This window comes from Camelus bactrianus, chromosome 11 (genome assembly GCF_048773025.1).
Source record: "Camelus bactrianus isolate YW-2024 breed Bactrian camel chromosome 11, ASM4877302v1, whole genome shotgun sequence".
In the NCBI taxonomy this organism is placed as follows: Eukaryota; Metazoa; Chordata; class Mammalia; order Artiodactyla; family Camelidae; genus Camelus; species Camelus bactrianus.
The window spans coordinates 84253869-84267399 of NC_133549.1; the positions used below are offsets into that span (position 1 = coordinate 84253869).

Sequence of the window (13531 nt, forward strand, 5' to 3'; positions counted from 1 at the left end):
TAGCTGGATGTGCTGTCTAGTGTGACAGTGTGACTCCCGGGAGAATGGAAGCCCTGGAGGGCAGGGCTGATGTCTGCTCGATGCATTAAATGATGGTTGTTCCTAGAAAAGCCCCTGTCCCTGGGGGCCCTTCCTATACATTGGAGGAATGAGTGAGTGAGCCCACCCGGCCCCACAGCGCACATCTGAGTGGGCCTGGGACCCCACTTGTCCCTCCCAGGGATCCCTGCTCTCACTCTCCCAGGACAGGGACAGCTAATGGCGTCACAGATCCCCTTTGAAATGGGAAAACAGTTCCACCCAAGGCCAAAGTCCCAGTGACACAGGAGGCAGACGCTAGCTCTTGGGCAGGAGGACAATGACAAATTCGCACAACCACAGCCCCGCCAGCTGCTCTTGCCGTGAGCCAGGTCCCCAGAGAGCACCTTCCGTGAAGGTCTCCCTCTGATCCTACCCTCCTAGGGCCTGATCCTCTCTTGACCCCAGTGTGCAGGGGGGAAACTGAGGCTTAGGGAGGTAGAGGAACAATGCCTCATGGCACTGCTGGTAGGTGGCCAGGTCCCCAATGTCCCATGAAGACAGAGTGCTCACCTCCGGAACAGATGGTCCAGCACCTGCTGGGCGGTGGCAAAAGTTCGATAATTGCCCAGAAATGTGTTCACATAGGAGGGGTGGCCACCCAGGACGGCAGGCACCAGCTTTGCCACCAGCTTCTCCAGCCTGTGTCGCTGGAGGCTCCAAGCCCCGTAGGCTTCATCCCTGCTCCCTGATGGTCCAGCTCCCCCCTGGGGTGGAAAGAGGAGAGATGTGAATCAGAGGCAGCACCGGGGACCCCCAGGCACTTGGGGCTGGAGATTAGACCGAATCCTCAAGCCTCAAGCTCTTGTGACTGAGGTGGAACAGGGGAGCCCTGAGCAGATCCAAGGTTCTCGGCATCACCAGTACAAGGGGCGAAGGGCGATGATGAAATGCATCAGTGCCTCAGATCCCTGCGTCAGCACCGCAGTGCCGGCCCCTCCCTGCATGCACCACTTCATCCCCGTGACTGCTGTCACACATCCCATTCTAGGGATGAGAACACAGCGGCTGAGCCTGGGGTGGGTGGGCTCAGGATCTTCAGTTTAATGTGGACACGTGGGGATGCAGAAGAAACAGGACAGCGTGTAGAAAAATGCAGAAACACCCTTGACTGTACATATACTGAAGTTCTGTCCAAGTCTCTTTCTGAGATTCGGACTCATACATGGGCACTGACTTTGCGTCTGGCTAAGGCAGGGCCTGGGTTGTGACGGCAGATGGGGGAGATGGGGCATCAGATCCCTTTGCCAGCAGCTCTCTTAAGAGGCAGCCCAGGGGAGAAGCGGGGCAGCAGTGGGGCCCGGGGCTTCCTGGGTGTGGAGTCTCCTCGCTCGCACTCACCCTCAGCGCGTCCTGGGCTCTGCTGCTGTCGTGGGGCACCTGCGCCTCCTGCAGGGAGGTGGCGCGGGGTTCTCCATGGACCAGTTCCTGTCCCGTCCCGTGTGTTGAGTCCTGTAAATACAGTGCCCACAGGCCAGGCAGCAGCCTCAGAACCCTGTCTGGTTGTCCGACCCATAAGAAATCTCCAGTGCTGACACACATCCACCACTGTCTGCACAGACCTCCTTCAGGGGCAGAAAAGCTGACAAAGTGGGAGCCTTGTATTCCCATTGACACAGAGAAGATGCCCCTCAGGAGTCCTCTTTCCCCCTTCTCAGCCCTGTCCTTGGGTGCGGCCATGACAGGACCACCAGGTTACCAAGTGTTCAACAAGCCATTCCTGCCCAGAGGGGACACCTCCTCTCAAGTCCCCCTTCAGCGACATGGAGATGAGGGAAAGCGGGCCTGCCCAGGGAGGGCCCCCAATGGAGGCCGGTCCCACACTGGCCTTCTCCAGGCCACCCTGCGTTACCTTAGGTGACCTGCGCAAAATAGGCCACAGGCGTCTGGGTGGAGGGTTCCACAGACGCCTACAGCCACCGAAGAACCTCGCAGTCCAGGGTTTCCTGGCGGAGAAGCCCCGGGAGACCGGGAAACAAGAGGAGAACATCCTGTGTCTTCAACTGTCTCCAGCCAAGTGCGCTGGCTCTGGAGCCGTCACTAGAATGTGGGTGCCTGGTAACCAGGTTCCATTTCGGTTGGGGTCTGTGAAGGATGTGATGTCACTTCCTGGGGTCCACTTCCTGGAAGCCCCTCCTCAGACAACACCTCCACACACTGCCCTATGGGCCGCTTGCCTGCTCACGCCCTTCTCCACGCGAACCCGCGTCTTGCACAGTTATAGCAGCCCCGCCGTCTCTAGAGCTGCCGGGGAGGGTCTGCATGCAGCTTTGAGGAGACGCCCTGGCTTCCAGACTCCACCCCTCATACTTACCTGTTCTCCATCCTGGGGAAGTCCTGGTGTGTGTCCAGGCCCGTGTGTCTCCCCAGCTGCACAGTGGGAATGATTCTAGCAAGTACTTCTAGGGACGTCCTGAGGTGCAAGTGGAATAAGGCCTAAAAAATTGGAGAGTGATGTCACCTGGAGGTGTTGCCTGCGACCCAAGTTATCTTCCTCTGACTTCCTCCTCCATGGCTGTTCCTCTTAGGATGTGACGCGATAATTCTTATTCAATGTCATTGTACACGGGTGTCTATGTGTGTGTCTTTGTTGGTATGTGTGTGTGTGTGTGTGTGTGTTTGTGTGCCTAAACCAGTGCTCACACTCTGTGTCGCCAGTAGGAAACTGTCCCCGCACAGGAGAAATGGGCAATAGCATCCTGAGGTCTGAGGGTTTCAGTTCTCTAAAGCAAATGGAATGAGAAATTCTGAGGCCCTTGCTGGAAGTTTAGAGCTCGTGAGTCAAGGCCATGCAGGTAGCAGGGCTGGAACTGGGATTATAGACAGCCTGTGTCCACTGTGCACACTCAGTAGCACAGTCCTGGGAGCAGGAAAACTGTCCACTTCTCTGATTACACAGTCTGGCACGCTGAACTTCTCCAGCTGGATATGCAGAGACCCAGGGACAGATGGGCAGATGGAGGCTGACATCACTAGAGTGACGTGACCATCTCGTTGGCTGCTTCCTTGCCTTCATGGAGCTTCCGTCCACGTAGGAGGAAGGCCAGCGGGTAAACTGAATGACAAGGAAGGATGTAATCAGGAAGTAATAACTGCTCTGATGGAATACACTGGGGACGTGAGAGAGAGCAAGGCCACGGGCAGCATGGCACGGAGCAAATGACAGTAGGGACCTCATGACCTGGGGGCCCGAGATCCTCAACTCGGCATCAGAGATAGCAAGGTGAGGCCGAGAGAGGGTGCCCACCCACAGGGAGCTGGCCTCTACCTCTAGCTCCGTGTGGCGCTCTGGCCTAGCTGCTTACCAGGGTCACTGCCTCCTGTTCGTGGGCACAGATGCGGCTGGACTCCATTTCCCGGCCTCCCTGGCAGTCGGGCGCGCTCAGCTGTTGAGGTCTAACGGTGGCATGTGAACTTCAGCACAGCCCATAAAGATCTCCCACACGTTCCCCTTCACGTCCTCCTTCACGTCCTTGAGACCTGAGAAGCCATATGTCGAAGATGATCGATTCAGCGGATAAAAAGAACCTGGATCCCCGAACTCTGGCTAGGAGAAGAGCTACCCACCAAGGAAGATAAACCCATCTTGGACGTTACGCAAGGGAAGAAAAGCCCGGGATTGTATTAAGCCACTGAGATATTGGGGGTTACACGTTCAGGCAGCTCACACGCCACTGAATCGCTGAAGCCACTGTGTCATTGCCACGGCTGCTCATTTGGCCCTTTCTCAGCCTTATCGTATTACCACTTACCTTTTTACTTTCAGGTCACTTTTCCTTCCTATAGGTCCCACTCCCTCAACTGGGATGGCAACAGGGCAGTCAGAGGTTTGCCCTTGTAAGGTGAGTGCTTTCTCTGTTCTCTGCTCCTTAAAGCGGATTCTGCCTTCACTGCTGTAGCATGTCAATGGATGCTCTTAGGGCCCTTGAAGCCATTTGTACTTTTAGGTGGAGGAATGCTTATTGCTCTGTCTTTCAGTTTGCTTAGACGACATGCTTTCTACACTACCACGAATACAGTCCTTATCTCAGTCCTTCCCCAAATTGTGATCATGTCTGAACTAGCGGGGCCCGGGTGAGTATGACAGAACCGCTCATACGCTGCTGTAGCTGCTCATTTCCATGTCCGACTGTACACTTTTTCAGGACAGGGAGTATTTCCTGGGCACCAGGCACAGTATCAGGCACATAGGAGGCGTTCAACGAATGCTCGCTGAAGGAACGAATAGGGTCACTCCACGTCGTCAAACACACCAGGATGCTATGGAAATAACCCGCAGCTTTTTCTCCCCCCTGCACTTTTTGGTATTTTATTTAAAAAGGTTGATTTATATAGACAGGTATTTGGGCAATTAATGAATCTTTCTTTATAGTTTTGTCAATTTCCCATGTAGAGCACAATTTTTCAGGGATACATGAACATACCCATATTCATTGGAACAATGTCTTTGGCTGTGAGCTACCACAAGATCTTGTATGTATTTCCCTGTGCTATACAGTATAATCTTGTTCATCTATTCTGCATCTGCCTGTCAGTGTGTGCACATTTCGAACTCCCGGTCTGTCCCGTCCCACGCCCCTCCCGCTTGGCAACCACAAGTTTGTTTTCTATTTGTATGAGTCTGTTTCTGTTTTGTATTTATGTTCTTTTCTGTTCCTTTTTTTCCCTTCAAAATCATCTTTAAAGCAACAGCCTAGGGAAGCCTGCTTCCAAGATGTCGAAGGCGTGGCCCGGGCTTCCCGCACAGAGCTTGGGGCAGGGGGCAGGGGCGGTATGGGCTGTGCGGGGAGGGCCAGAACAGGAGGGGAGAAATCTGCGGAGCAGGGGCAGGGGAAGGGCTGGGCCAGGAGCGGAGAGCCCGGTTGGGGCGGTCTCGGCTGTGCGGGGTGAGCTGGGGCGGGGGGCGGCGTCTGCTGCGCGGGGAGAGCCTGGGCAGTGGGCAGCCTCAGCCGGGCGGGGAGATCTGGGGCGGGGAGGACCGAGGCGGGGAGAGCCTGGGCGGGGGTCGTTCTCGGCCTCGCCGGAAAGCCGGGGCTTGTGGGGCGGGGCGATCTCGGCTGTGGCGAGACAGCCTGGGAGGGGGGCGCCCTTGGCCGCTCGGGGAGATCTGGTGCGGGGGTCGTTCTCGGCCGCGCCGGGAAAGCCGGGGCATGGGGCGGGGGGCGATCTCGGCTGTGGCTGGACAGTCTGGTCCGGAGGCGGCCTCTGCCGTGCGGGAGAGCCGTGGCGCGGGGAGAGCCGGGGCGGGGTTCGGTCTCCGCTGCGCAGATCGTGGCGGCTGGGGCCTGCGGGCGGGCTGCTGTGGACAGCGCTGAGCCGCCTGCCGAGACTGTTGAGAGGCGCGCGACTCCCGGAGGCTTGGCCTGAGGTGGCTGCTGGGGGCTCGGTGCCTGCCTGGAGGCCGCAGGGAGAAGGCGGGCCTGGGGCTGGGGCTGGGGCTGGCGGCCCTCCAGCTCCGACAAGGGACCTGTGCCCGCGCACTACCAGCTAGTCTTCACCTGCGATGTCTGTGGGACTGGGTACTCCAAGCATATCTCCAAGCTTGCCTATCACCAGGGTGTGGTCATTGTGACCTGTCCTGGCTGCCAGACCCACCACACCACCCCGGACAACCTGGGTTGGTTCTCGGACCTGGATGGGAAGAGGAATATTGAAGAAATCCTGGCAGTCAGAAGGGAGAAGGTATGCCAAGTGGCTGGCAAGGGGGTCCAGGAGCTTGTTTTAGAGGCTGCGGGGTCCCCCAAATCCACCAGTGCTGTGGCAGGGGCTGAGGACCAGGATCCCACCCACCCTGGCAAGAAGGAGACCAGCTGACTCACCTTCTGCCTTCAAGAACTATACTCTGGCCCTGGGCTGCTCTGGACGTGCCAATTTTTTTTTTTTTTTTTTTTTTTTTTATCAGTAGCTATCGTTTGCAGATGTGGGGCCTGGGGCTCTCCTGCTCTCCCTGGTTCTGGAGTCAGAAGGACTCCCGAGAACCCTCTGTGGGCTGCAGCTGGGGCCTTCTGCAGCTACAGGCCATGTCCCAGTGGGAAGGGGCTGGACTTGGAGTCTGCGCCCCTCCTGGCTGTGGCTGTGTGGCCTTGGGCAGGTCACTTTGCCCCTGTGGGCCTCTGTCTTCCTGTCTCCAGATGAAAATACTCAGAGCGCCACCTTGTCAGGAGGACAGGCAGAAAGACAAGACTCAGAACAGACATGGGGTGGCTCAGTCCTGCCCCAAATGTCAAGGTCCCCGTCTTGCTGGTTCTCAGGGATTCCAGGAAAGGATGGCCAGTTAGCCAGTGTACTTCCCGGGTGCAGGATCAGCACCCCCACACCCATCTGCAGATCTTGTCCCTCTGGCCAGACACAAGGAGGCCCCACAGATCCTTCTGTGGCACCTGCTGTCCCCTGGACAGCACTGGTGAACAAGTGCCAACTTCAGCCCTGACTTTTGGCCACTGGCCAAGCGGTCAGGAAAGCAGGCCACTCGCTGTCACCACTGACAGGCCAGGCAGCCGTGGTGACAAGGGGAGTGGGTGTGAGGGGTGCTTTCTGATGGGCGGTGGGCCGCGTGCCCCGCATTTGTCTCCCAGCCTTGTCTGACTGTCTTCTCAGGATGTTCCTGTGTTTATGAGAGCGTGTTTATTTCCAGAAGCCTTCTGGGCAGTGTGAGCTTCAGCATTAATCACCCAGCCACCATCTCACAGGATCCCAGCAGGATGCGCGCTCCCAGTTGCCGACCCCCTCGCCCCCGGGCCTCAGCATGGTTCTCGAGGCACTGGCAGTCTGTGCTCTGACTCGGTTACCCCCGTCCTTCCCCTTGGCGAACAAGCCTGGATTATTCCAGCCCAGAGCCCCCTGTTCCATTTGTGAAGTCCAACCTGGAGGCTGAGCCAGCAGCCCCACCACTGCCTGTTCTCCTGTGCCACAGAAGCCCCAGGCGACCCACAGGCCTTGAAATGCCTGATCTGCAGGGCTGGGTAGAGGCATGGCTGCTTTGCTGACCCTAGACGGTTAGGACCTGAATTCGGGGAGGTCCTGGCGGCTGGCTGGACTCTGAGAGTGCAGGGCTGGACCTTGGAGGGCCACTGGGACCAATCCCGCCCTCCACGCATGCGGAAACAGAGGCCTGTGGTTTGGACATGTATGCTAGCCGTTTTTTATTGTCTGTTTTCTGACACTTTGACATCTGGGTCCCACTGACCCTGGAGGGGCTGCCCCTCCCAGGGCTAGTCAGTTCCTAGAGACAGTGGAAGATGCCAGTGAGCACACCCAGGGCGGGGACAGACAAGTAGGGGCAGCCCCTCCACCCAGAGATGCTGATTCCTCCCACCTGCTAGTCCTGCCTCCCTGTTGCTCGCCAGGGAAACCACAGGAGAGGCTCTTGCCCACTTTTTCCCCTCCCCTGCCTCCTGACCCGCGAGGGCCCTGCTGATGCTCCTCCAAGGGCAGTGCCCCATCTGCACGGATGCTTCTCAGCCCAGCCAGGGCCCAGTGGTCCAAGTGAGCCCACTTTGTGCGAGGCCAGGCTGCCACTGACTTCAAGACTTCAGAAAGACATCTCAGATGCGAAGGGACCCATCACAGGAATGTCCATATGTTTTTCCTTCTAAGCCATGACTCAGGAGTAAAAGCAAAATAACATTGTGTTCAGATCCAAGAGACTCAGAGAGTTTGCCGCTGTCAGGCTGTCACTGAGAGTGAGGACGGTTGGATTGAAGGAAGAAATGAACGAATCCCAGAAGGAACGAGTGGAGAGTGAGACACGAGGTGGGGAAATGGGTGAGTGCAGGTCTGTCTGACAGTCATGACTGTGTAAATCAAGCATCGGGGGTTAGTAAGAACGATTATCATGAGTAATGAGAAGGCAAAAACCTCTGTGGTTCGGTGTTGTGTCCTGGCCATCACCGGCCACCCTACCAGGGCTCAGGAAGCCTGAGCTGAGGTAGAAAGGGCAGAAAAATACCTATATACTAGTCACTCATATCCATCTGTGTAAGAAGAATTGTGCACCATGAACAAGTGGGAAAGATTCCTGGAATGCAGGGTGGCTTCACCCTAGAAAAATGCATGAGTATGTACTCCATTCCATTAACAGTGTGAGGAGAAAAAACAGGATCATCCCAATGAATGCCGAGAAGGAAATGGATGAATTCACCACCATCTTCTGAATTTCATGGAAACATGAGAAATTTAAAGGGTCATATACACACAATGTTTTTTTTTCAATAACTCTAGCCCAACTGGATAATAACAATTTTTAGAAGTATCACAGCATTATATACTGCGTTATAGCACAATATCACTTCAAACTGTTCCTCATGCTGTGCGTCAGGTCTTTTAGAGCCTCATCAGAGAAATGGCTCCATTTAGTAGGGATGCTCATTGCAAGAAAAACATGCTTCCTTTATGCCATCGAATTTAACATAGATTGTTCAAGGAAACCCCCCCATTATGACAGTCATGCAGAGCGGTATTTCTCCACGTGGTGACTGATTCCTAAATTCAGTCCCATAGTGAAACTACAGGTCTGTAGGATCTAATATTCTGACTTTGGATCCCTGAGGGAGTCAGAGGTGTCCCCTGAGTCCTAGAGTGGAGAGCCACACAGCAGGAGAGTCAAGGGGGCCAAAATGAGAACGGAAGTGAGAGCAGATGGTGAGATGTGATGTGGGAGAGCCCTGGGATCATGTGGGTCCTGGCTGAGGGGCTCTGTGGGAAGGCCTTCAGGAGTAAACGGCCTGGCAGGTGAGGAAGGTGCCTATGTATGATGACCTCCTGTCAGGAAAGCTCCAGGAGTGGCCCCATTTCAAATATATTCCCGAACCTGTCCTATCTTCCCTCCCAACTGTATTCACTCAGCAATACGTGTACATCTTCTTGGCCAAGTGCTGGGCTGGAGATCTGTAATATGCTCAAAACCAGGCATAGACTCTGCTCCCAGGTGGCTGAGCGTTCGTTATACTACAATCCAGGGAAAGCCGTTGTAGGTAGAGGAGCAGGTAATTGAAATCAAAACCTGTCCCTCTCCCACAGTTCTTATCATCACTGTTCTTTCTTCTGACACTTTAGGATACACAGGATTGTAGCAAAGCGCCCCAGGCGAAAGCAGACTCAGTGCTCTGGGGATAGAAGTCGATGCGGACCCACCTTGGCTGTGCTGAGCAGGAGAACTTCCCCGGTGAGTGACTCTCACCGAGACCTACTGCCCTGCTTCAATTGTCTCCTAGGGATTCAGGGACAACCCCACTGTCCTGTGAGCAGACCTCTTTCTACCCAAATCTACATCACACACACACAAGGCAACATGAATTAAAATATCTCTACTACATTGCACTGATTGTCAAAGTCTTTTATTTAAATAGATATTTACAAACGCAGACGGTTGGAGGGAGAGAGGAAGGGACAGAGGTGGACACAGATGGGTGCTGGACACAGACTAACACATGTCTGTGTATCCCAAGGGACAACTTCCACTCAGTGGCCAACTTCTTTTTGTGAATTACAGTGTATTGAGATTAGACCTGAAATGAGATTGAAGGAAAAAACCAAAGCTCTATAGCTTAAAGAAATCCTCACTTTCTAAAACATGTTCTGAGGAGGGCTAAATTGGGAAGGACCACGTTGGAATGGAACAGTGTTTCTCAGAAGCAGTGACACCCCTCCCTCTGGTGGCCATATGGGAATGGCACGTGAGCTGCTGGCTCCATGGATGTCGGACAAACAGGCAACATTCACACAAACACAACATCAGTCTCACTGCTGGAAAAAAACAAATCCTCTAAGATCAAAATTCGGGGTTGCCTTCTATGTCCTTGTCTTGATCATGACATGACCGGCCACTTACCAAGGGCGGGGTCTCAGGGAGTGTTGATGGAAGCCCTGAGCTGGGCCCTGGGTCCACAGCAGACAAGGGAGAGGAGGCCGCTGCCTCACAGGACCTGCAGGGAGAGATTGGGAACATGCTGGGTTCACTTGTCCACATCCCCACCCGGTGTGCCTGGTACAGAGAAGTGAGTGTATCCAAACAAAGACATGTAGGGCACTTTGATGTTTCTATTAACAATAAAACACAAACACAACAGGCCGCAAGGAATATGTTATCACCTCTAAGAGTAATCCGGAATTGTAAATCACAGACACCTCAAGAACAGTGGGCGTCCCGGGCCTGAAGGCGACGGGAGGCAGCAGAGCCTGACTGATACTTACAGCGCGTCCCTCTGCTCTGGCTCTGGTGCTGTTGCAGGCAGGAGAGCTGGAGCTGGCTCTCCATCCAGAGGGGCTTCCCCAGCGGGTTCTGGAGCTGGTGCTGTAGCTCCAAGAAGGGAAACTCTCATCAATAGGACTGCTTTCCCACGTGTCTCCCAAAGCCAGGGGAGCCCTCACTGCTACTCAGTCAACTCTCACTCCCTGACTCCACCCCCAGGGAGTCTTCCCAGACTCTGCTCTGTGGGGTCCAGTGCCTTCCCCTCCCCACCCACCAGATCCCCCACCCTGCATCCTGCTCACCATCACTGTCTGCCTCTGGGAGCTCCAGTTGCTCCAGCTGTGCCAGGAGGAGGTGGGCCTGCTGCTCCAGGTCGGAGCCAGGCATGCTGAGCTCTACGTAAGCGACAATGGTCTTAAGGCATGGGAATTCTGGAGGCTGGTGGAAATCGTCTGGGTACTGGAACAGCCAGGTGCCCAGGATGGAGGACATGGCCCTGGGGGTAGTCAGGGGGACACCAGGGTCAGAGGCTTGGCCTTTCCTACCATGCTGGGCTCCCAGGGTAGCCCTGCGGGGTCCTGGGCCTTTTTGCCTTTGGCTCCTGCCCATCCAGAGGCCGGCTCTGCTCCATGTCCCATCTCAGCTGGCAGTGTGGGCAGAGGCGGGCTTGGACACAGAGGAGGGGCTGCTACCAGCCTTCTGAAGGGACAGCCCTGGCTCAATGGCGTGACCACCTGTCCACCGCTTCAGGGACAACTGTCACACTGCTATGTCCCTCTCCCTGCCCCTCCCCACTGGATGGCACATCTGTGAGGACAGGCAGGCTGTGCGCTCTGGGCACTGCCCTCTAAGGGACACGGGAGCTGCTCTATCAGTGCCTGAGCCAGGAGGGAACAGACAGGCTGTGTCGGCCATCCAGGCTGCCCACGGGCCTCCTAACTCCACAGACTTTAGCTCCTGCACCTGCTGGCTGCAGAATCCTCCAGGGACCCTGCCTGGGTCTCCTTCTGCCCCTGCCACTCAGCATCATCAGGATGGGCTCAGCTGTCCCCTGAGGCTCACTGGGTCCCCTGAGCACCAGCTGAGTCCCCACCATTGAGGCTCCACTAGATGGTGGGCAGGATGCTCTCCACCCCTTGCGTTCTGTGTCTCCCATAGGGCGTGTGGGCAGGGGTGGGATGTGTAGGGGATGGTTGTGGGTTTTCTTCAGGGTTGACTCTGTCTTCTGACCTCCCAGCTGCCCCTCACAGCACCACAGTCCCATCCACAGCTCTCTGGGTCTCGTCTCCTCTTTGCCAGGGGAAGCCCTAGGACTTTTGCTCTCAAACCAGACTCACTGGATATGTGGGATCCTGGATTCCACCCACCTTGGACCAACCAGAGAGCCCAGAGCTTCACACACTATTTGGGGAAGGAGTCCTTCCCGCTTCAATCCAAAAGACTCACTGTTTCAGCTGGTGCAGGGGTCCCCCGTCCTCCTCAGTAAAAGGGAGGATGCATCCGTATCTAGAGGAGAGCAGGAAGGCATCACATGGACTGTCCCGAGCACACGAGCTGGATGTGCTGTCTAGTGTGACAGTGTGACACCCGAGAGAATGGAAGCCCTGGAGGGCAGGGCTGATGTCTGCTCGATGCATTAAATGATGGTTGTTCCTAGAAAAGCCCCTGTCCCTGGGGGCCCTTCCTATACATTGGGGGAATGAGTGAGTGAGCCCACCCGGCCCCACAGCGCACATCTGAGTGGGCCTGGGACCCCACTTGTCCCTCCCAGGGATCCCTGCTCTCACTCTCCCAGGACAGGGACAGCTAATGGCGTCACAGATCCCCTTTGAAATGGGAAAACAGTTCCACCCAAGGCCAAAGTCCCAGTGACACAGGAGGCAGACGCTAGCTCTTGGGCAGGAGGACAATGACAAATTCGCACAACCACAGCCCCGCCAGCTGCTCTTGCCGTGAGCCAGGTCCCCAGAGAGCACCTTCCGTGAAGGTCTCCCTCTGATCCTACCCTCCTAGGGCCTGATCCTCTCTTGACCCCAGTGTGCAGGGGGGAAACTGAGGCTTAGGGAGGTAGAGGAACAATGCCTCATGGCACTGCTGGTAGGTGGCCAGGTCCCCAATGTCCCATGAAGACAGAGTGCTCACCTCCGGAACAGATGGTCCAGCACCTGCTGGGCGGTGGCAAAAGTTCGATAATTGCCCAGAAATGTGTTCACATAGGAGGGGTGGCCACCCAGGACGGCAGGCACCAGCTTTGCCACCAGCTTCTCCAGCCTGTGTCGCTGGAGGCTCCAAGCCCCGTAGGCTTCATCCCTGCTCCCTGATGGTCCAGCTCCCCCCTGGGGTGGAAAGAGGAGAGATGTGAATCAGAGGCAGCACCGGGGACCCCCAGGCACTTGGGGCTGGAGATTAGACCGAATCCTCAAGCCTCAAGCTCTTGTGACTGAGGTGGAACAGGGGAGCCCTGAGCAGATCCAAGGTTCTCGGCATCACCAGTACAAGGGGCGAAGGGCGATGATGAAATGCATCAGTGCCTCAGATCCCTGCGTCAGCACCGCAGTGCCGGCCCCTCCCTGCATGCACCACTTCATCCCCGTGACTGCTGTCACACATCCCATTCTAGGGATGAGAACACAGCGGCTGAGCCTGGGGTGGGTGGGCTCAGGATCTTCAGTTTAATGTGGACACGTGGGGATGCAGAAGAAACAGGACAGCGTGTAGAAAAATGCAGAAACACCCTTGACTGTACATATACTGAAGTTCTGTCCAAGTCTCTTTCTGAGATTCGGACTCATACGTGGGCACTAACTTTGCATCTGGCTAAGGCAGGGCCTGGGATGTGACGGCAGATGGGGGAGATGGGGCATCAGATCCCTTTGCCAGCAGCTCTCTTAAGAGGCAGCCCAGGGGAGAAGCGGGGCAGCAGTGGGGCCCGGGGCTTCCTGGGTGTGGAGTCTCCTCGCTCGCACTCACCCTCAGCGCGTCCTGGGCTCTGCTGCTGTCGTGGGGCACCTGCGCCTCCTGCAGGGAGGTGGCGCGGGGTTCTCCATGGACCAGGTCCTGTCCCGTCCCGTGTGTTGAGTCCTGTAAATACAGTGCCCACAGGCCAGGCAGCAGCCTCAGAACCCTGTCTGGTTGTCCGACCCATAAGAAATCTCCAGTGCTGACACACATCCACCACTGTCTGCACAGACCTCCTTCAGGGGCAGAAAAGCTGACAAAGTGGGAGCCTTGTATTCCCATTGACACAGAGAAGATGCCCCTCAG

The 13531-nt window shown here is 56.0% G+C and overlaps 2 long non-coding RNA genes across 2 annotated transcripts; one reads left to right on the forward strand and one right to left on the reverse strand.

The window, feature by feature from the left end:
* Window positions 1–4519: 4519 nt before the first annotated feature.
* Window positions 4520–9394, forward strand: LOC141579193 (uncharacterized). Its single transcript, XR_012510365.1, has 2 exons — window positions 4520–5760; window positions 6676–9394. It is a non-coding gene; the product is annotated as an uncharacterized LOC141579193 (long non-coding RNA).
* A 3-nt stretch (window positions 9395–9397) lies between these two features.
* Window positions 9398–13436, reverse strand: LOC141579202 (uncharacterized). The gene is made up of 2 exons (XR_012510374.1): window positions 12410–13436; window positions 9398–11773 (listed from the first exon to the last, which is right to left on the reverse strand). It is a non-coding gene; the product is annotated as an uncharacterized LOC141579202 (long non-coding RNA).
* Window positions 13437–13531: the final 95 nt, after the last annotated feature.